The 20,450-nt window shown below is 46.1% G+C and overlaps 1 protein-coding gene and 1 pseudogene across 2 annotated transcripts in view; both read left to right on the top strand.

Moving 5' to 3' along the window:
• Positions 1-505: 505 nt before the first annotated feature.
• Positions 506-18,550, top strand: LOC311015297 (chromatin assembly factor 1 subunit A-like; annotated as a pseudogene). The gene is made up of 15 exons (XR_014599464.1): positions 506-520; positions 1,831-1,893; positions 2,184-2,413; positions 2,552-2,633; positions 2,715-2,783; positions 3,396-3,613; positions 4,604-4,772; positions 4,983-5,000; positions 6,626-6,688; positions 9,241-9,339; positions 9,942-10,191; positions 10,894-11,047; positions 17,164-17,450; positions 17,583-17,667; positions 18,299-18,550. The product of XR_014599464.1 is annotated as a chromatin assembly factor 1 subunit A-like (transcript).
• Positions 862-20,450, top strand: part of uap1 (UDP-N-acetylglucosamine pyrophosphorylase 1) — a 40,145-nt gene continuing 20,556 nt past the window's right edge. The window contains exon 1 of the mRNA XM_084012465.1: positions 862-938. The gene's annotated coding sequence lies outside the window, so the exon portion shown is untranslated. The remainder of the gene's footprint in view (positions 939-20,450) is intronic.

Genomic DNA, 20,450 nt, shown 5'->3' on the forward strand with positions numbered 1-20,450 from the left:
TGTATGGTTGTTGGAATGGAATGGAATGCAATGGAATGGAATGGAATAAAAGGCGAATCCTTTCATATATATATATATCAACTGGTATAGTACAGTGGTTATGTTCACTGACTAGAACACGGGAGCGCGGGGTTCGAATCCCGGTGAGGACGGGGAAAAAAACCATCATCCAGTAAGGGTCCTTGGGCAAGACCCCTCATGATGGTTCGAATCCCGGTCAGGACGGAGAAAAAAAACCCCATCATCCAGTAAGGGTCCTTAGGCAAGACCCCTCATGATATACCGGCCTACTCCAGGCATGAGTGGACACAAAAATAGAGCGGAAGACAGAAGAGCAGCAGACAGATGCTCATGATGGTTCGAATCCCGGTCAGGACGGGAAAAAAAACCCATCATCCAGTAAGGGTCCTTAGGCAAGACCCCTCATGATATACCGGCCTACTCCAGGCATGAGTGGACACAAAAATAGAGCGGAAGACAGAAGAGCAGCAGACAGATGCTCATGATGGTTCGAATCCCGGTCAGGACGAAAAAAAAAACCATCAAGATGCGCCGATCATCGGGATAGATAGATGGAGCCGATCATCAGGATCGGCGCATCTATTGCCTATTTAAAACAATGTATCCGTGACATTAAAACCATTATATATTATCGTAAACGCCGACAGGGATAATTGTTCCGCGAAAAAATTTGCTTTTATTTTGCCTATAACACTTAACATACCGTAATATATGCAGGATTATTTTTCATAGAGGTTTTACACCAATCAGATCGCGGTGGGCGGGATTCACCGCAATTTGTGCCACGTCAAGCGTGACGTACCAGGAGGTGTTGTCCGTGGTGGGAGGCGACCAAAAAAACCCGTACAAGAAACCACACACGCACCGCCTGGCTGGCAGTAAATGGTCGTAAACCCCAAGAGGAGGTCTCGTGAGAGGTAAGACGAGTTGAATATGTTGGTCGTATCATCTTTTATATTTGTACCGACCTGTGCGAGATGTTAGCTCCACAGTTAGCATGCTTAGCTGCTAGTGTGTCCGCTCGGCTGCCGTACTGGTGCCGCTGTCACTGGCGCGCTGCTGTCTGCTGAAGACCGCGGCTCACCACGGTGATTGATGATTAATGTAATGTGCATAAACGTACTTATTCCGAATATAAAAGTTTAATAACTGCAGTGTATTGCATTATATAATGCTAATACTTATTGTCCTCTGCTGTGAGTGAAAATGAATACCTGCTGTTGTTTTTAATAGTAAGAATAGCCTTAAAAGTCCTATTGATGACTCGACGCAGCCTCCTGGAGACATGCAGTGTAAAAGCCTTATTCATAATGGTGCTCAAAGCTCCCCTCCAGTAGTAGTGATGCATGTGTGTGTGTGTGTGAATGATTTCCTGGTGCAGAAAGCTGCTCGTTGTGGGTGTGGGTTCAAACCAGCAAAGTAACTAAGCATCCCTGACTAGTAGTGATTTCAATCAAGGGCTTGCCTGCAGTTTCAGTACAACATCTAAATGGCATGCTAAGTGTTCCTCAGTGTGGAAACGCAGAAGAACTCCACCCCACTTGAAAGAAGTTTTGACTAGCCATCAAACACAACAAAATGTTATCGCTCTTTTAATCATGCGGCAGGAATGTAACTCGTGGGGAGTACCAAAATCCTTTAATTGTGACTAAACACAGTCAGATTTAGTCTAAAAATATTAGAATCAGCATTAAATCCGGACATATGTAACATGTTTGTAATTTGTAATAGTGCACAAATAAAACATTGATTAGCCTGGGAGACACTTTTTTTAAACACATTTGACATCTTTTCCCCCTTTAATCACAGGAGCCAAAGACCACCCCCAAGATATCATCAGAGCAGAAAAACATCAGAAGACGCTCATTGAAGGTGAGACTTTTGATGAATACATTTTAATTGGGCTTTTAATTCGGTCAAAGAATACCCAAGTTGTCTATTTAATAAGGTGCTTTGAAACTAAGGCCTGTCCTTGACCAAAGAAATTCTAAGTGGACTAACACTCATATGATTTTGTTGACTAATCAACTAGTTGACTAACTAAGAGGGGACAGCCCTACTTCAAACACTATCTGATTTGAATGTGTTGCTTTTCTCACGCGCCTTGTCGTTTATTAATACGGTTATTTAAGTTCAAGAGAAAAACTGCTTTGCAATTGCAGATTGAAAAAGATGAGAAGCTTCGTCTGCAACAGGAGAAGGAGCGCCAGAAGGAAGAGGCCAAAGCTGCGATGAAGAAAAAGAAGGAAGAGGCTCGCAAGCTGAAGGATGAGCAAGAAAGGGAAAAACGAGAGAAAAAAGAAAAAGAGAAACGGGAGAAAAAAGAGAAGGAAGAAAAGGAAAAGGCAGACAAGTTAAAAGCAAAAGAGGAGCTACGGAAATCAAAGCTAGAGTGAGTAATGCAAAGTCCGTTTTACTATTAAGTCAATATTTATGAGCTTTGAGAGACAACTTTTTTTTCTTCCAATATACTTCTTGTCCACAAATTGATTTTTGTATTGTAATTTTTTTTGCTCTGAACTTGTTTCAGGGCAAAGCTTGAAGAGAAACGAAAGAAAGAAGAGGAGAAGCAAATGAAGGAAGAAGAGAAACGGTTGAAAGAAGAGAAGGATGTAAGTTCATGTGTTGGTAGAAACTGTTCCAGATTTGCACCCATCGCTGAATAATCTGTTAACCAATGTGTCTCATTACAGCGCCTCAAAGCTGAGAAAGCAGAAATAACACGTCTTCTGCAGAAATCCAAGATCCAACAGGCTCCAAAGGTTAGGAGTTATGATGTTATAACAAGTGTTTTTGTCATTCAGCAGGGTTTATCCCTTAAAAAACCATAGGGCCCATTGTAGCACTGTGTTGTCACCTAAAAGTAAGCAATTATCTTCATGGTTGAGAAGGTCATTTGGAAAAACCACAGAAACTTTGACTGAACGCATCGGCAAACTAAAAAAGTCCCGCCCCCTTCGTTCAGACCTCTGTTCAAAGCCGCTCCCAACAGAACGCCAAACGAGATCAGCAGAGTGCAATCAGGAAGAAAGCATTGACAGACAGGCAGACCATCCAACTATTTTATCCCTCACAGCTTTTTTGATTGGACGGGGTTTATAGTCCTGCCACGGCCACAGATGACATTTTTTCATGTCGGAACATTTCATTTATTAATTGCTATCAGGATGTTACGAGGGTTTAAAGTAATATAACAAAGTGTTTTCTGAATAGAATCACCTACTCAACCTTTAACCTTGTGATGCATAACAAACAGTAGCTTAATGTTAAAGTTGCAACACATCGTCTGATCCCTTTACACCCCCCTTCACTAAGATAGTCAACTGAATGAATGAATAAATATAAATAATATAACTGCAAGTTCACCGTTTCAGACACTTGCAGCCGCTTGTGGGAAGTTTGCTCCATTTGAGATCAAGGAACACACGGCTCTGGCACCACTGTGTCGGGTTCAGTGCGAGGACTCTGTTTTGGAGGAGCTGGACCGGTGTTTGTTGAACCCTGCTGATAACCTGAATGGACTGAAAGACTGGATTGGGCCCAAACCCCGGAGTTCAGGACCCACCAACCCCAGACAGACAGACTCACCCTGGTAAGACTGGGCAATAGGGGTTAATGTGTACACTATGTTTTACCTCTAGTTGCCCTATGTACAGTGACCTCTATATTTAATTCCAAAATTGAGGATTGTTCTTCATTTGATTTTTGATTTGTCTGCCCTCTCTACTTACACAAAATGATTCATGGTGGTATTGTATTTGCAAGGGAAATGGCAGTATGAGCTGAAAGAGATGATTGAATTATTCAGTTAACAGACGGGCAGATATGTATGGATGACTGCGATATTATTTGAATATCGTAGGTTTTCTACAATACTATCTGAATATCGTAGGGTTGATGCAAGATACCCTCCTGCCATCTAGTGGATCTTCTGTTTGTTGTTTAACAGTTTAACACTGTTGAATAATCATTGAAATATCCCAGGTTGGAAAAAATAACAATGACCATAAACTATACATATTATATACTATATATATATATTTTTTTTTATATATATATAAATATGGTGACATTATGTTAGCAAACTGGTATTTAAAGGGTTACAAATTCTGGCAGTTATGATCAGATTGAATTTACGTAAGAGATTTAACTCTGTGACCTCGTGTCACTGGGAGCATGTGTGGTTCGTTAACATACTTTGACCTCAACAAGACTGAAGAATATCAAGAATATGGTTGCCCCTCCTGATCACAGGTAGTGATTAAGCTCTAGCCGTGTAACACCAGGGTGTTTTGTAGTGCAGCAAGTATGTTGATAGTCAGGCATGATTAACCTTGATGCAGTCAAGTACGGGCAAGGCACCCAGCTGGCCTGAATGACTGTACTGACAAACTGTAGCTGACTAGTTATCTCGCCAACACAGCAAACATCGTAATTTCACTTTTTTTCACAGCCGTTCATTCATCAAGTTTCGGTAATCCTTTGATTAAAATGTATTTTGTTTAACAAAATGCAATTTAATCAATCAAACCTGCAGCGTTATTGTTAAACGTTCTTCCTCTGTTTCCTGTTGTTTCCTCAGCGAGTGTATAACAGCAGAAGGGTCTCAACCAGATGGTGTGCCGGATCGGAAACGTTGTGGTCCCATGAAGCTGCTGCAGTTCCATGCAAACTACCGTCCAGCATACTGGGGCACCTGGAGTAAGAAGAGTTCACACATCTCCCCTCGCTGCCCCTTAAAACAAGACAAGGTAAAAGGCATCAGTCAGTTCAGTTTACTCATCCGTCATAACTGGACAAAGCATAACTTACTCTTTAAATAGCAGATTAAATGGTATTTAAATGCATGCATTACATGGCTATACTCCATGTTCACTTTTAAGATTTTATCATTTTATTTTTAAGTCCAATAATTGTATTTGTGTAACTGTGACTTTAATTGTTGTGTTCTGTCACCACAGGGTGTGTTAGACTATGAGGTGGATTTTTTTTTTTTTTTTGCTTTAAATTTTTTTTTTATTGGCAACCAAGAAGTCAAAAATAATGAATCACAATCAAATTAATCATAATTAACCAATACATTTTTTCAATTTATATAGATTAAAAAGTGTGAGAAAAAAAGAAAAACAAACAAACAAAAACAAAACACAACACAATAAAAAAACAAACAAAGTGGTGGTGTACAGATGTCGTAAATCTCAGTAGTCCAGAAGGAGGGAAGGGGGGAAACAGATTGTAGGCAGTTGAGGACCAGGCGTATACAGTCTGTATGAGCTCAAACTCACCCTTAAGACACTTAAGTTCTCTTGAAAGAGGGTATCCTGCGTATCTTATTAATTATCTCTCTCCATAAGAGCTGTTCCTCATTACACTTTTCCAGAAGATTAGAAGCAGCTCCCTCCAAAGAAATTGTCTCGAGGAAAGTTTGCAACCATCTTCCCATTACCAGATGGTCAGCATTTTTCCAATTAGTAGCGATGAGTCATTTGGCCGTCATACATCCCGTTATTATAATTTGTTTGTGATCTTTGGGCCAAGATCCAGAGGCCATATAATTCAATAGACAAAGTACTGGGTCACAAACAACATATTGACCAATCATTCCACCCAGGGATTGTGTTACACTTTCCCAAAAGGATTTTATTTTTGGGCAGGCCCATACCATATGAAAAAATGTACCTTTTTCTAGTTGACAGTGCCAACATCGGTCAGAAACAGAGGGGTTCATTCTATGAAGTCGAACAGGGGTAAAATATGTTCTATGCATAAAATTAAAGTTTATCATTTTGTTCTTAACTGATTTTGATACTTTGTGTAATTCTTTCCAAATCTGTCCCCATTCTTCAATTCCTAATGAACTGCCCAAGTCAGTTTCCCAATTTCTTTGAACCATATTCCATTCATTTCCTGTTGGGCTGTTCAACATTTTATAAAGTTTAGAAGCAATCTTATGTTTCGGTTTGACCATAGATTCAAGTAAAGTTTCAGACTCTGTCACTGTGGGTATTCTAACCACTTCACCTAGGTAAGAAGCCAAGTGAGATCGTATTTGCATATAAAATAAGTAATCAATTCGATATGAATTTAAAAGTTCAGCAAACGATTTCAGTTTTCTGTCCCTGCGATTTATCAAGTCACCAATAGTTCTTATACCCTTACTTTCCCAAAGTTCATTTTTGAGAGGTTTGCCATTCAAGGTAAATTTATAGTTGTTCCATAGGGGGATCTTTGGAGAGTTATTGACTTTAAAGTTAATCATCTCTTGGATTTTTTTCACCATAGAGCAAGAAAAGTTAATCAGAGGGTTGTCGATTTTATTGCATATCGGAGCATACCACAACCCTTGTAATGAAAGCTTATCTTTTTGTATATCCAATACTTCCTGTTCAATGCTTTCCCAGCTAGTATCTCTAAATTCAGCTCCGTAACCCCACTTCAAAGGATATCTAGCATTAAATGCTATATAGTATTTGTATACATTTGGGAGGCCAAGGCCCCCTGATCCCCTGTCCACGTACAGGTTTTTTATACTGACCCGAGGGGACTTTTTATTCCAGATAAAGTTTCTGAAAAGAACTTCAACTTCTTTGAAAAAGACTATGAGGTGGATAGTGATGAAGAATGGGAGGAAGAGGAACCAGGAGAGTCCCTGTCACATAGTGAAGGGGTGAGTTTCAGTGGAGGGTGCAAATGTATGCACATGACTTATTTTTTAGCATTTTCCACTATACATTAAAACAAATGATAAAGTACCTTGATGTACAAATATTATCCAATTAGCACTATTGCCCGACCTTGAATTTACATCTGAATAATTACTTATTTATTGTTGGTATTTTCTGAATCAAATGGCATGGAAGGAAATTTAAAAAGACTTTGACAGGGTTGCCGCGGATCTTGAAAAGTCTTAAAAGTCATTAAATTTAATTTTCGATAATCAAGGTCTTAAATTTCTTAAAAAGTCTGGAATTATTGGGTTGGCGGGATTAAATTTAATCGGGGGCAGAATTAATGAGCGGGTGTATATTTGTTCAGCTTTATGTTCTATTTTACAAACTACAATGTCCGATTGGTCACACCGATAGCATGCTGGGGCTACAGTCTATTAAGGCAGGAACACACCGGCCCAACCGTTGGACGTCTGAAGCGTTTGGAGAGGCTCGGACGAGGTCGGGAACACATATGTTTGGTGTGTACAGCTGCGTCGGAAGCTTTCGGAGCCGCGCGGACGTTGTCTGATCAGACTGAGCATGCGAAGTCTGAGGAGGTGGGCTGTTGGACGTCTGAGCCATTGGATACTCTGATTGGCGGTGTGCTAGCGAATCAGAGTATCCAATGGCGGTGTGTGGGCGGGGCGGAAGTGACGATGGTAAACTCCGTATAGAGTGCCGAAGCGGAAGCAGGAAGTAACGGCGCCATGGGTCCTTTCGGAGCGAAAAAAATGAATGGTGTTCAATGGACGGAAAATAATTATTATCTGATCCCCCGGTCGTTATGCCTTGGATTACACAAATGTTGTTTATAGGCTTAAATTATAATTTTCCATGTCAAGAGTTTGACCGTTTATTGTGCAATTCTTCAGTTAAAATTCATTGAGAAAACACAATGATAAAGACTACATGTTGTGTCGCGTATGTGACGTCACGTCATCGCCCTTTCCCCATCGGCGAAGTTGAGGCTCTCCACATGACCCGACTTATAGTGGTTCTCCCCCCTTTCGATACTTTTATTCTGCCCTTGGAAAAAAGCGGTGAAGTGGAGCAGAGAAACAGCCATCTCGGCGGACTTCGGACTCGGCGGGTGGTGACGTATATCATTCGCGACGAGAACAGCGAGGAGCTGTAGTTCACAAAGCGGCTCACACAAAACCTAACTTTATCAAAACTCTTCGCGCTTAATTGTCGTCTTCTTTGCGTGAAAAATTTTCTTTAAATGTCACAAAGAACATATGTGAAATCCATGGCACAATTCAAACGCGACCAGAAAATAATTTGTATCTACCCATTGAATCGCATTGATATTTTTTTGCTTTTGAGGACCCATGTCCCGGAAATGGAGGGGCGGGACTTCACCACTCTATTACTCGTTCCCTACTGAGACGACGTCTTCGTACGGCCGTGTGTGGTTTGGCCCGCCCCCCGCATTTAAACGTAGAAGGAGAGTGTTTCTCCATCTCCGGAATTCAATTCTGCGGTTCGGCGGGCCGAGCAAAGGAGAAGAAGGAGGAGATGCTTGTCATAGATAATGACATCGAAAAGAAAAGTGCGGAATTGCGTCACATTCAATAAAAAACACAGCCACTGTTCGAGCAATTAATCAGACCTTTGTAAAAAAAAAAAGAAATCATTCAATTCATATGTATAGTGTTTGCACTATATTTTGCACTATATTTAAGTTATTTTGTTGTTTTCTGTCATTGTTATACCATAAGTTTTGTTTTTGGTAAAATGGCAGTTGTTAAAGGAGTCATCACCAGGAAATCGCAATTTCTCTTGTTAAAACATGCATATCTGTGTTTGACCTCAGTTGAAACTTGCCTGAAAGGCTGGAGTTTGAAAGTGGCGCCGTTTTTTCGCTTCTGCTCTTTTTCCGAACAGGAATAGCACACAAGGGTGTGCATTCCTAAAGCACGAGATTTTGATTCTGCGCCTTCGGTGACGTCACCGTGGCGGCTACTTGCATAAGCCCACCCCTCTTTCACCACCCAACCCCGCCCCGTCCGCTACCTGAAATCGCCGAAGCGCCGCCATTATGTTTTGGAGTCTGCATGCAGGCAAGCCCCCCCGGCTCTGTCCTTCCTGCGGCGAATCAACGCGCGCCTCATTACATATTATACAATACACATCCGGACCAGTCAAAACCTCGCGCGTAATCTCGCGTGATAAAATCGCGGTACGAAAAATGGTCAGAACAAGCTCAATGTTTGATTAAAATTTTTTTTTTTTTTTTCTAATAAGTTTTACGAATTGATCCAAAGCGATCCAAGGGGGGCTGGATACGTATAAAACCAGGTGATGACTCCTTTAAGAACGTTACTATTCGTTATTCAAACTGAATAAAACTCATAATGAACAGTATATAGTGTATTGTCTCGATTTTTTTTGCAACGGTATTGGTATTAAATTTTCATTTTAGAGGTCTTAAAAAGGTCTTAAAAGTCATTAAATTTGTATTTCAAAAATGTGTAGATACCATGTTTGAACTGTTGATCATTTTCAGGAAGATGAGGAGGAAGGCGGTGAAGATGATGACGATGACGACGGCTTCTTTGTTCCTCACGGCTACCTTTCGGATGACGAGGGGGTTCCAGCAGAGGAGGTATGAATGGAGCTGCAGCTCTGGTTGATTTCAATACATCTTAATTTGATTCTCAATGAGGTCATTACACACCAGGGGTATTATTTTCATGTGATTTGTGTGTTTTCGCTTTCACATCGTGAATAAAGACCTCCTCAACCCATCCATTTTGTGTTGAAAGACGTATTCAAAACATGCACTACAGTGCACAACAACACGGGAGCTCTGTAGTCCAAAGCAAGACGGCAAACTTAATTACTCCTTTAAGGTGTGTAACGGTTTACCAGAGGGAACACAAATCCACTCAGCAGTTCCCCAAAGGGAAATAAAATGGTCTGCATTAGCTTAGGCTATACAATCATTTGCATCAGACTGCCAGATGTTGCTCTGTGTCAATAGGATCCTGGTAGTTGGTGAGTTGCCTCTGTGAATCTATTCAAAACTTTAAATGAAAAGCTGTTGCAAATGTGCATTCTGCCAGTGTGAATAGTTTTGAATAGATTCTCATATTTATTCGTTCCACCACGTTGTGTTGAGGCCTTTTCATCCGACAGACTGGTGTTTAGATTTTGATGTTTTTGCTTCCTGTTTGCACCACTGTTAACGCACATTCAACCTCTCAGGAGGGTGGTGACCTGGAGAAGCAGAAACTACCTCAGAAAGTGAAAGCAAGGGAATTGGGATGAGCTGATGTCCACCAAGAAGAAGATGAAGCTGCTGGACCCAGTGGTGAAGGGCTGTGTCTGGGCGGGAGAGGGACGTGTTTCGCTGCTCTTCCAGCTTTATGCCATGTGTCTGATTGAGCCTTTACCCAAGGTGGACACCAGCCCCAGCCCAGAGGTGTCTTCAAGGAATCGCAGAGAGAAGCACAATGTGAGTGTGTGAGACCTGGATAACTTGGATTCTCGTTGGAGAGTTGCCTTTCCTTAGGTGATGATCCATTAGGGACCTGACAAACTCAGCTGTTGGGCTGTGAGTGGCTGATGTTGCTTGTAGGTTTTGTGGGTTTGGATTTCTTTAGGTGCCCCTATCTGTTTGTTGACATTTCCAGTTTGCAGGGGTTTTTTGTATTTGACCAGACTTAAAAATTAATCACGAAGACAGCGTCTTGAAAATGTTTAGCTAATGTGTGCTGGCATGGATATAATAATCATAAATTGTGCACACCTCATTGCGATTTCTTGAAAAACGTTATATTATTTTATGTTTCAAAGATGCGTGCTACCATTATGAATATTGTATGCTAAAGTTGTGTGAGATACGTATTTACCATCCTATTTTGAGAGTGGCATGGTGCTACACGGAATGAGATTATGAAGTTTTTCTTCAATAATCACAATCTGCCGTTGAATGTCACAATCAAATTAACTCATTACATATTGACTTATTCTTATAACCGTTTAAATGTGTCCTCTTTTCTTTAGGTTTACTTACAGTTAAGAAGCGGTTGAAAACCTTTTTTTATAGAGGAATCAAAATGTATAATGTGGAGTTAAATGTTGAGATACTTGTATAGTCTGTCGGTTATTTAGAGCTTGTAAAATGTTAACAAACTAATTCTCTTTTGTCCAACAGTACTTTCTCAGCTGCTGCCTCTGCTGCATGGCAATGTGAACAGCAGCAAAGTGATCATCACTGAGTTTCAGGAGTTTTGTCGTCAGCAGAGGTCGTCCTCCTCACCTCCTGAACTTTCCAGCCCCCAAAGTCCAGCAGAAAACACCCCCACCAGGTGAAATTACAATACTTGGCCATAAATTCCATGTAAACATGTGCTCCAAACCAAAGTAATATAATAATGTTATTTAAATAGTACAAGTGTCTTAGCAAACGTAAAACAAAACACTCATGTGTCACGGACCAGACAGATGAGGACCACAAGTGCGTCACGTTTTAAGAGTTTTATTGAGGGTTCCAGAGGGGGAAAGGGAGTGCGATGTCGTGAGCCTGTGTGTGTGCGTTCCCCAGAGACGTCTCGTGCAGGTGGTGGTGGAGCGTCTGTGCTGACCCGCAGAGGGGCTGGGAATCCTGGGGGGGAACACACACACACAACAGGACAGATGAGTCGAGGCAGTAGTGCAGTTCAGGGCAAAGCAGTGATCGTAGTCAGAAGACAGAAAGGCAGGTCGGTTTACCGGGCAGAAGATCAGGGAGGTCCAGAGGAGAAGGCAGGTCGGGTTTTCCAGGGCAGAGGATCAGGCAGGTTCAGAGGAGAAGGCAGGTCGGGTTTTCCAGGGCAGAAGATCAGGCAGGTTTACAGGCAGGTCCGGGTTGTAGAGGAGTCAGGGTGTAAAGCCAGTGAAGCACGATACGTAAGCAACTTCGCAGACGGTCTGACAAGGCCGAGCTGAAAAGCAGGACTCCTTATACTGGAGGTGGTGAGTGGGAAATGCAATGCAGCTGGCAGGTAAACGGGAGCAGAGCAGAGACAGGTGGAGCTAATGAATGCAATTAGTGAGTTACCAGGCAGAGAGAGAGAGCTCATGACAGAACCCCCCCCCCCCCCCTAAGGGACGGCCCCAGAAGTCCCCAAGAAGCATCACCAAGCCGGGCGGGCGGAGGGGGAAGCCGGCGGAGGGTCAGAATTCCTCTGATCGATCAGAATCCAGGTCAGGTGCCGGGTCCGGCCCAGCTTCAGGTGTCGGACAGGTAACACGTCGGGACCCCCTTGGGCGGCCACGCTGGACAGAGGGTTGGTCAGGATGCCGACGATGGAATTCAGTGATGAGAGTCCGATCCACAATCCGTCTGGCAGGCACCCAGGTCCTTTCCTCTGGACCGTTACCTGCCCAGTCCACCAGGTACTGAATTCCTCTGCCCCGTCGCCTGGACCGAAGCAGTTGCCGGACGGAGTAGACCAGACCTCCGTCTACGAGACGCGGAGGAGGAGGAGGGGGTGCAGCCGGAACCAGCGGGCTCTCGTAAACTGGCTTTATCTTGGAGACATGAAACGTGGGGTGCACTCTCATGGACCTGGGTAGTTGGAGCCGGACAGCAGTTGCACTGATGATCCTCTGGATGGGGAATGGACCAAGGAACCGTGGAGCCAGCTTTCGTGACTCAACTCTGAGTGGCAGGTCCTTGGCCGACAGCCACACCTTCTGGCCCACCTGGTAGGTCGGTGCCGGAGTCCTGGCGGTTGGCCCCGATGGCGTAGCTGGTGGCAGATTTGAGGAGTGTGGCGCGAGCCTGAGACCAGGTACGGCGGCATTGTGGGGCATAGGCCAGGGCTGATGGACAGGTGACCTCCCCCTCCTGGCTGGCGAAGAGAGGCGGTTGGTAGCCATACACACACTGGAAGGGTGACATGCCAGTGGCAGAGCAGGTAAGAGAGTTGTGTGCATACTCCACCCATGTCAGTTGTTTTGCCCAGGCCCGGGGGTTGGAAGATGCCATGCAATGGAGTGCCTTCTCTAGCTCCTGGTTTACCCGCTCCGACTGGCCATTGGACTGGGGGTGAAATCCAGAGGATAAACTGACTGTGGCCCCCAGCAGATGGCAGAACTCCTTCCAGAAGGCGGAAGCGAACTGCGGACCCCGGTCCGAGACGACATCCCCTGGCAACCCGTGTATCCGGAAGGCGTGGTCTAGGACCACCTGGGCGGTCTCCTTGGCAGATGGCAGCTTCGGGAAGGGGACGAAGTGTGCCATCTTGCTAAAACGATCCACTATAGTGAGGATGACAGTCATGCCGTCAGATGGGGGTAGGCCAGTAACAAAGTCCAGAGAGACATGCGACCAAGGTCGTGAGGGCACAGGTAGTGGCTGGAGTAGGCCAGCTGGGGGCTGGTTGGATGACTTGTTTTGGTTACAGGTGGGACAGGCACGAACAAACTCTCGAACGTCCCTCTTTAGAGACGGCCACCAGAACCGCTGGGTGAGCAGATGGCAGGTCCGAGTGGATCCAGGGTGGCAAGCAAGACGGGAGTTGTGTCCCCACTGTAGGACCTGGGATCTCAACTCTTCGGGGACAAAGAGACGGTCTGCAGGACATGAACTGGGTCCAGGGTGGTTGCGGAGAGCCTCCTGTACTTGCTGTTCAACATCCCAGGTTAGGGCAGCAACAACACAGGGGCCAGGCAGGATGGGCACGGGTTCCTTGGTATGCATATCGTCTCTCTGAAACTGACGGGACAGGGCATCAGGCTTGGTGTTGCGTGACCCAGGACGGTAAGACAGTGTAAAGTCGAAGCGGGTGAAGAACAGAGCCCAGCGGGACTGTCTGGGGTTCAGTCGTTTGGCGGAGCGGATGTACTCAAGATTCTTATGGTCGGTCCAGACCAGGAATGGAACTATTGAGCCCTCCAGCCAGTGGCGCCACTCCTCCAGAGCGAGTTTGACTGCCAGCAGCTCCCTGTTGCCGATGTCGTAATTTTGTTCAGATGGCGAAAGTCGACGAGAGAAGAATGCACAGGGGTGGAGTTTGCCATCCTCTGCCGCTCGTTGAGAGAGCACAGCGCCAACTCCGACATCAGAGGCATCCACCTCTACAATGAACTGCCGGTCTGGGTCAGGCATCTGAAGGATGGGGGCAGAAGTGAAGCGTGACTTGAGGATACTGAAGGCGTCGTCGGCTGCCGAGGTCCAGATGAATGGCAGTTTGGGACTAGTCAGGGCGGTGAGAGGGGAGGCAACGGTGCTGTAGTTACGGATGAACTTGCGGTAGAAATTGGCAAACCCGAGGAACTGCTGAAGCTTCTTCCTGTTCTCTGGTAAGGGCCAAGAAGTCACAGCAGAGACCTTGGCTGGATCCATTTGGATGCTCCCCTCTGCCACAATGTATCCCAGGAAGACCACGGACCGAGCATGGAATTCACACTTCTCTGCCTTGACATACAGGGAGTTCTCCAGGAGACGATTAAGGACTAGCTGGACATGGCGGGTGTGTTCGGACAGGGTACGGGAGAAGATCAAGATGTCGTCCAGGTACACAAAGACGAACTTGTTCAGCATGTCCCGTAAGACGTCATTGACCAGAGCCTGGAACACTGCTGGGGCGTTGGAGAGACCGAATGGCATCACCAGGTACTCATAATGGCCAGTGGGGGTGTTAAATGCCGTCTTCCACTCATCTCCCTCCCTTATCCGCATGAGGTGGTAAGCATTCCTCAGGTCAAGTTTGGTGAAGACCGTGGCTCCCTGGAGCAACTCGAAGGCAGAGGTGAGCAGGGGAAGAGGATACCGGTTCTTGATGGTGATGTCGTTTAAGCCCCGGTAGTCGATGCAGGGACGGAGGGACCCATCTTTCTTCCCCACAAAGAAGAACCCAGCACCAGCAGGGGAAGAAGACGGACGGATGATTCCGGCTGCCAGGGAGTTGTTGATGTAGTCTTCCATGGCTCTTCTTTCGGGGGCAGACAGAGAGTAGAGACCACCCTTGGGTGGAGCGGTTCCTGGACGGAGGTCTATGGCACAGTCGTAGGGCCGATGTGGGGGCAGAGAAGTGGCCTTGGCCTTGTTGAATACCTCCCGGAGTCCGTGATAGCACGTGGGGACGTTAGAGAGGTCAGGGACAGAATCGGTGGGCACCGAACTGGAGGGTAGCATGGCGGAGTGCAAACAGGTCCGGTGGCAGTCCTTACCCCACTCAGTGATTGTCCCAGTCGTCCAGTCAAGGTGGGGGTTATGCTGGCGAAGCCATGGGTAGCCCAGGATGAGGGGTTGGCCTGGGGAGCGGAGCAGGTGAAAATGGATAGTTTCATGGTGGTTACCTGACAGCAACATTGAGATGGGGGCAGTGACGCTGGTGACTGTGCCAAGGAGATGGCCATCCAGAGCTCGGGCTGGGACAGGACAGGGCAGATGTTGACTCTCCAACCCCAACTGGTGGGCCAGCTTGATGTCCATGATGTTAGCCTCGGCACCGGAGTCCACCAGGGCGGCTAAAGTATGGGTGGTTTCGAAGTCGAACTTGAAACAGGGGCTTACGGCTGGTGGAGGGTTGGGTGATCATCGAGCTCAACCGGATCCCTCCTACATCCGATGAGCTCCGGATTTTACTGGACAGGTGGCGACACGATGACCATTGGCCCCACAGTACAGGCAGAGGTTGGATGAGAGGCGACGCTGGCGCTCTGCAGGAGTGAGAGAGGCACGACCAATCTCCATGGGTTCTGGCGGGTCGAGCTGGCTCTGGGGAGTGGCTGAAGAGGGTGGCCGAGCAGCCGAAAGATTCAGGGTGCAGACAGACGGCTGGGTGGAGCGTCCCTTCTCCCGTCGACGGGTCTGGATCCGACGATCGATACGAACGGCAAGGGCGATGGACTCATCGAGTGTTGAGGGTTGGTCATGCGAGACGAGTTCATCCTCACATAATCCGCCAGGCTGTGAAGGAAGGCATCCACTAGTGCGGCCCCGTTCCATGAGCTGCGCCTTGCCAGGGTTCGGAAATCAATGGAGTAGTCCGCCGCAGTCCGGTTCCCCTGGCGGATGGTCATCAGTTCCCTGGACGCCTCCGCCGTTGATGAGCCCAGGTCGAACACCATTAACATCTCCTGGGTGAAGGCATCGAAGGAAGCGCAAGCTGGGGTCTGCCGGTCAAACTCAGCGGTTCCCCACAGTCGAGCCCGGCCCGTCAGGTGTGTAATAACGTACCCCACTTTGGCCCCCTCTGTGGCGAAGGTCCTGGGCTGTAGCGAAAACTGGACCCGGCAGCTGGTTAAGAATGCCCGTACATGAGCCGGGTTGCCGTCGAAACGTTCTGGGTTGCCGATCCTTGGCTCAGGGGCACAGGGAGCTGGAACAGGAGCGTTGGGGTCTGGAACAATTGAATGCTGAAGAGGTGCTGGGGCAGAGAGGAGAGACGGCGCAGACGGAGCAGGTGCAGGTGTAGCTGGGGGGGGGGGTGGTCATGAGCAGACGGAGAGGTCAGGTTTGTGAGCATTTGCAGGACCTGGGCTAGCTGTTGTTGCTGCTGTTGGATACGCTGTTGATGTTGGTGACCGAGCTGAATCAATGAGGAGAGGTCTCCAGCCATCCGATGCATCTCTCCCTCTGCATGTTCCAGGCGCTGCATGGCAGTCGGGGGTTCCATGCGGGGTGTGTCGTGCGCTGGGTCCATGCTGGTCAGACCGTACTGTCACGGACCAGACAGATGAGGACCACAAGTGCGTCACGTTTTAAGAGTTTTATTGAGGGTTCCAGAGGGGGAAAGGGAGTGCGATGTCGTGAGCCTGTGTGTGTGCGTTCCCCAGAGACGTCTCGTGCAGGTGGTGGTGGAGCGTCCGTGCTGACCCGCAGAGGGGCTGGGAATCCTGGGGGGGAACACACACACAACAGGACAGATGAGTCGAGGCAGTAGTGCAGTTCAGGGCAAAGCAGTGATCGTAGTCAGAAGACAGAAAGGCAGGTCGGTTTACCGGGCAGAAGATCAGGGAGGTCCAGAGGAGAAGGCAGGTCGGGTTTTCCAGGGCAGAGGATCAGGCAGGTTCAGAGGAGAAGGCAGGTCGGGTTTTCCAGGTCAGAAGATCAGGCAGGTTTACAGGCAGGTCCGGGTTGTAGAGGAGTCAGGGTGTAAAGCCAGTGAAGCACGATACATAAGCAACTTCGCAGACGGTCTGACAAGGCCGAGCTGAAAAGCAGGACTCCTTATACTGGAGGTGGTGAGTGGGGAAATGCAATGCAGCTGGCAGGTAAATGGGAGTAGAGCAGAGACAGGTGGAGCTAATGAATGCAATTAGTGAGTTACCAGACAGAGAGAGAGAGCTCATGACACTCATGATCATCATCACGTATTGCCTCAACGTTACCTCCTGAAAACATGTAATGAAATCACCTACCACCACGTCAAATACCATTCTCAAATGAATTTGTAGGTTATAACCCCCTTTCCCCTCCTTCTTTCATCAGAATAGAGGTGAAGCGCCTCATAAAGAGCAATGCGGCTTAGGAGAAGCGCTCCACCTTCAGAAGCTGCTGCTGGTACGTGCACTCGGAGGTCCTGCCAGTGGACCTACCTCACTACAGGAGCTCGAGAAGAGTCCCGGGAAGAACCCCAGGCAGCGACCGGCTCTCAGGGAAACTCTCCCACTACACCGCAGACCTCCTCCACCACATCGTCATCCTCCAACAAAAGGAAGAGCACAGGCAGCATGTCAATCACCAAGTTCATGAAGAGATGCACTGACCCCGAGCAGGTAGAGAAACGAACCATGAAGACCTCACTGCAATATTTTGGTTATTTGTTTTTATGACTATCATCTCATGGAAATATACCTTTTTATATGCTTGATTGTTTCAAATGGTCTTAAATCCCCTGTGTTTTCCAGACGGAAGCAATGGATGCAGACGGTTTTCAAGCCGATACTGAGGAAGATGATGAGGAAGACTGTCTTATCATCACCACACCGAGCGGTGAGTTGCAAGTTGCAACCCAGTGCACGTTCACCCAAGTCCAGCTAGGGGATCCATGTTCCAGTCATTACTGGAGAGGATCGATGCCACTCATGCCTTTTCTCAAGTATATAGCTGGAGCCAGGAGGCTATAGTGTAGTGCAGGGATGATGTCATTCTGTTGGTCAAACAGGAAGTTGGCATCACCCTGGTTACCTCAACAAAAAGCCAAGTATAAATGCAATTGCCAGTAGTAAAAAGCAAATGTTAGACTATAAACATAGCAGATTACGGTTGTATGACTTCAGCATCGCCACCACAAATCTAAAGTGCCATGATGATGTTGAATATCCCTGACAACATCTGTAGTCTCATTAAGTCATCTATTAGCAGTCGCTTAGCCTAGACTGGGAGCGGTTTGAGGCAGCTAGCCTGGTTCTGTTCAAAGTTAAAAGTCCACCTGACAGCACATCTTAATTACAGTGCGGTGCAGTATTTCTGTCTCCCCTTATCACTTTATTAATGTGCTGATACAGCAGCAGCGTTCCAGTTTCCTGTGTGTTTTTAGGCACCTCCCTGATTCACTTACAGACACCTGCAAACATTTTTTTCTCATTATCTAAATGAAACCTTATTAAATATTACTCTCTAGACTCAACCAGAAAGACCTCCTCCGGCGAGGGAGACTGTCTGATGGAAGTCACCCCCTCGGACACCGCTGCTCTCCCGGTGGCCAGCGCCGCTCCGACACTCGCCACTGCCTGAGGACAGGAAAGGCCGGCTCCTCTAATCAAGCTACCCCCCGTTTCCCCCCTCGTAAATTTCTCCTTCCTGGTTCTGAACTCTACTGTGTCCAAGACAGAATCAAGTCTTCGTGCAAGGTGAAGCACCACACTCCGGTACAGGTGACACACAGCGGGTGGCTTCTGCTCAGTATTAACTTCCTTTTTCATCTTATTTCATGTTCAACGAGTCGGGAGTCATCTTGTGCCTATGAAATGTACTGGCGCATAAAAATCAGGACTGTTTTGATCATTGAGGGCTGTTTTTGTCCAGTGTTCATTAACTATGGGTCTGATGTTTGCATTGAAGTGTCAGATGGGCATTTTTGGCACGGGCCTCTTTAAAGTCTCTCTGGCGCTGCTTTAGCTACAGCAGGTTGAGTTGAGCCGAGGGAGGAAGAGCAGAACGGAAATACCCAATATTCATCAGAAGAAGCGTATTAAGACCAGCATTATTTTACGGTTCTTGTAATGTTTGAATGCATGACGTTGGATATCTGCGCGCGCGCGCGTGTGTGTGTGTGTATATATATAGTTTACCTGAAATACAAGTTGGGGAAATGAGGGGCTGAAAGTCCATATGTACATTTCCCTTTGATTTCAGTGGGTGCATTTATTCTGCAATTTCTAACTCTGACAACTCACTGGAGTAGTTGCTAGATCTGTACTTGTACAGTTAGGTCCAGTGTCACAATGTTTTATAAATATGTATTTTTCAAGAATACTTGAAGAGGATAAGTTCATGAATAAAAGTACTGCACTTTTATATTCCATTCATACTTTGCCACTTCTTCCAGGTGCCTTTTTAGTAGCTTCTTATCAATAAGTACAGTTTCAGACTTGGATGTTTGACAAAATTGTAGTGCATAAGTTTACTCAACAGTAGCCTGTTTTAAGTGGGAACGTTGCACCATTATTACGCCTCAACGTTGTTTAAACGGTACGAACACGGAACAGAGTTAGAATCCTGTGACCCAAATGGTGAAGTTAAGATATTATGTTTTTTCCTCAATGTACTGATGTGGACGGGGCAGCTGTCTATCTAGTCTAAAGGCCCACCCCCCAAAAAAAACAATCTCGGTTAAAGTGTATGCTCGGCCTCATCTGCAGGTAAAATAGTTGTTTTTGTGAAAGAAGTCTTGTAGCTTTGCTAAAAGTAAAGTGGTCCACTTAAACTGGTCCAGGTTTGTTTTTATCAAAGCATAAATACTCCATAAATACTCCAACACGAGAATACAAAAAAGAGTTCAGCATTGTCTCGTTTAGTAGCTCTACTTTTAAGTATTTCTGTTTTATTAAACAAAAGTAAAGATGCAATGCAAACAATTAACAGGCAGGTTATTAAAAAGGAACAGAATGCGACTCGGACCATCTGGACTGCTCACTAATCTTTTAATAAGGTTACAATGCTGATACAACATTTACACCCTTCTGTTGAAAACCCATGTGGGCGACTGGTGGACAAAACAAAACAACACAGCAGCAGCAGAGGAGTGCAGACATGAAGCTGGGCTCGTCACTCAAACATCCAATTGCAACTAATCATTAGTACAGCTTTGAAGTGGTGACGTACTTAATTCTGCATTAAAACAGACTAACGGTCTATTTCTGTCACGTTTGTACATTTCATTACTTGGGACGTTAGACAGATAAGCAATGAGAGGTAGGCTGTTGTCATCCTGACCAACCACGAGCAGGAGAAACTAGTTAGCTTCAACAGATTTACCTGGTTGAGATTCACATACTGTAAAATCCAGTGATGCGTTTCAAGGGACAGGGTAGATCTAAACCATTGAGCGGGGCTTTGGGAGTAAAATACAACTTCTAGATTTCTCATTGCATTCAGCGGGCTGGTCGATGCTGTGAATTTGTATATTCACGCATTTGAAATACTTTATCTCAAGGAAATGTATTTGGTACAAACACAAGACTCCAGATGAAAACAAACAAACATCATAATCAAGACAACACGAGTCCATGCTGCCAGATTTAACAACCAATTCATGCCTGCATGCCAAAGCA

The sequence above is a fragment of the Eutrigla gurnardus genome, assembly GCF_963514095.1.
Source record: "Eutrigla gurnardus genome assembly, chromosome: 6".
Taxonomy (NCBI): Eukaryota; Metazoa; Chordata; class Actinopteri; order Perciformes; family Triglidae; genus Eutrigla; species Eutrigla gurnardus.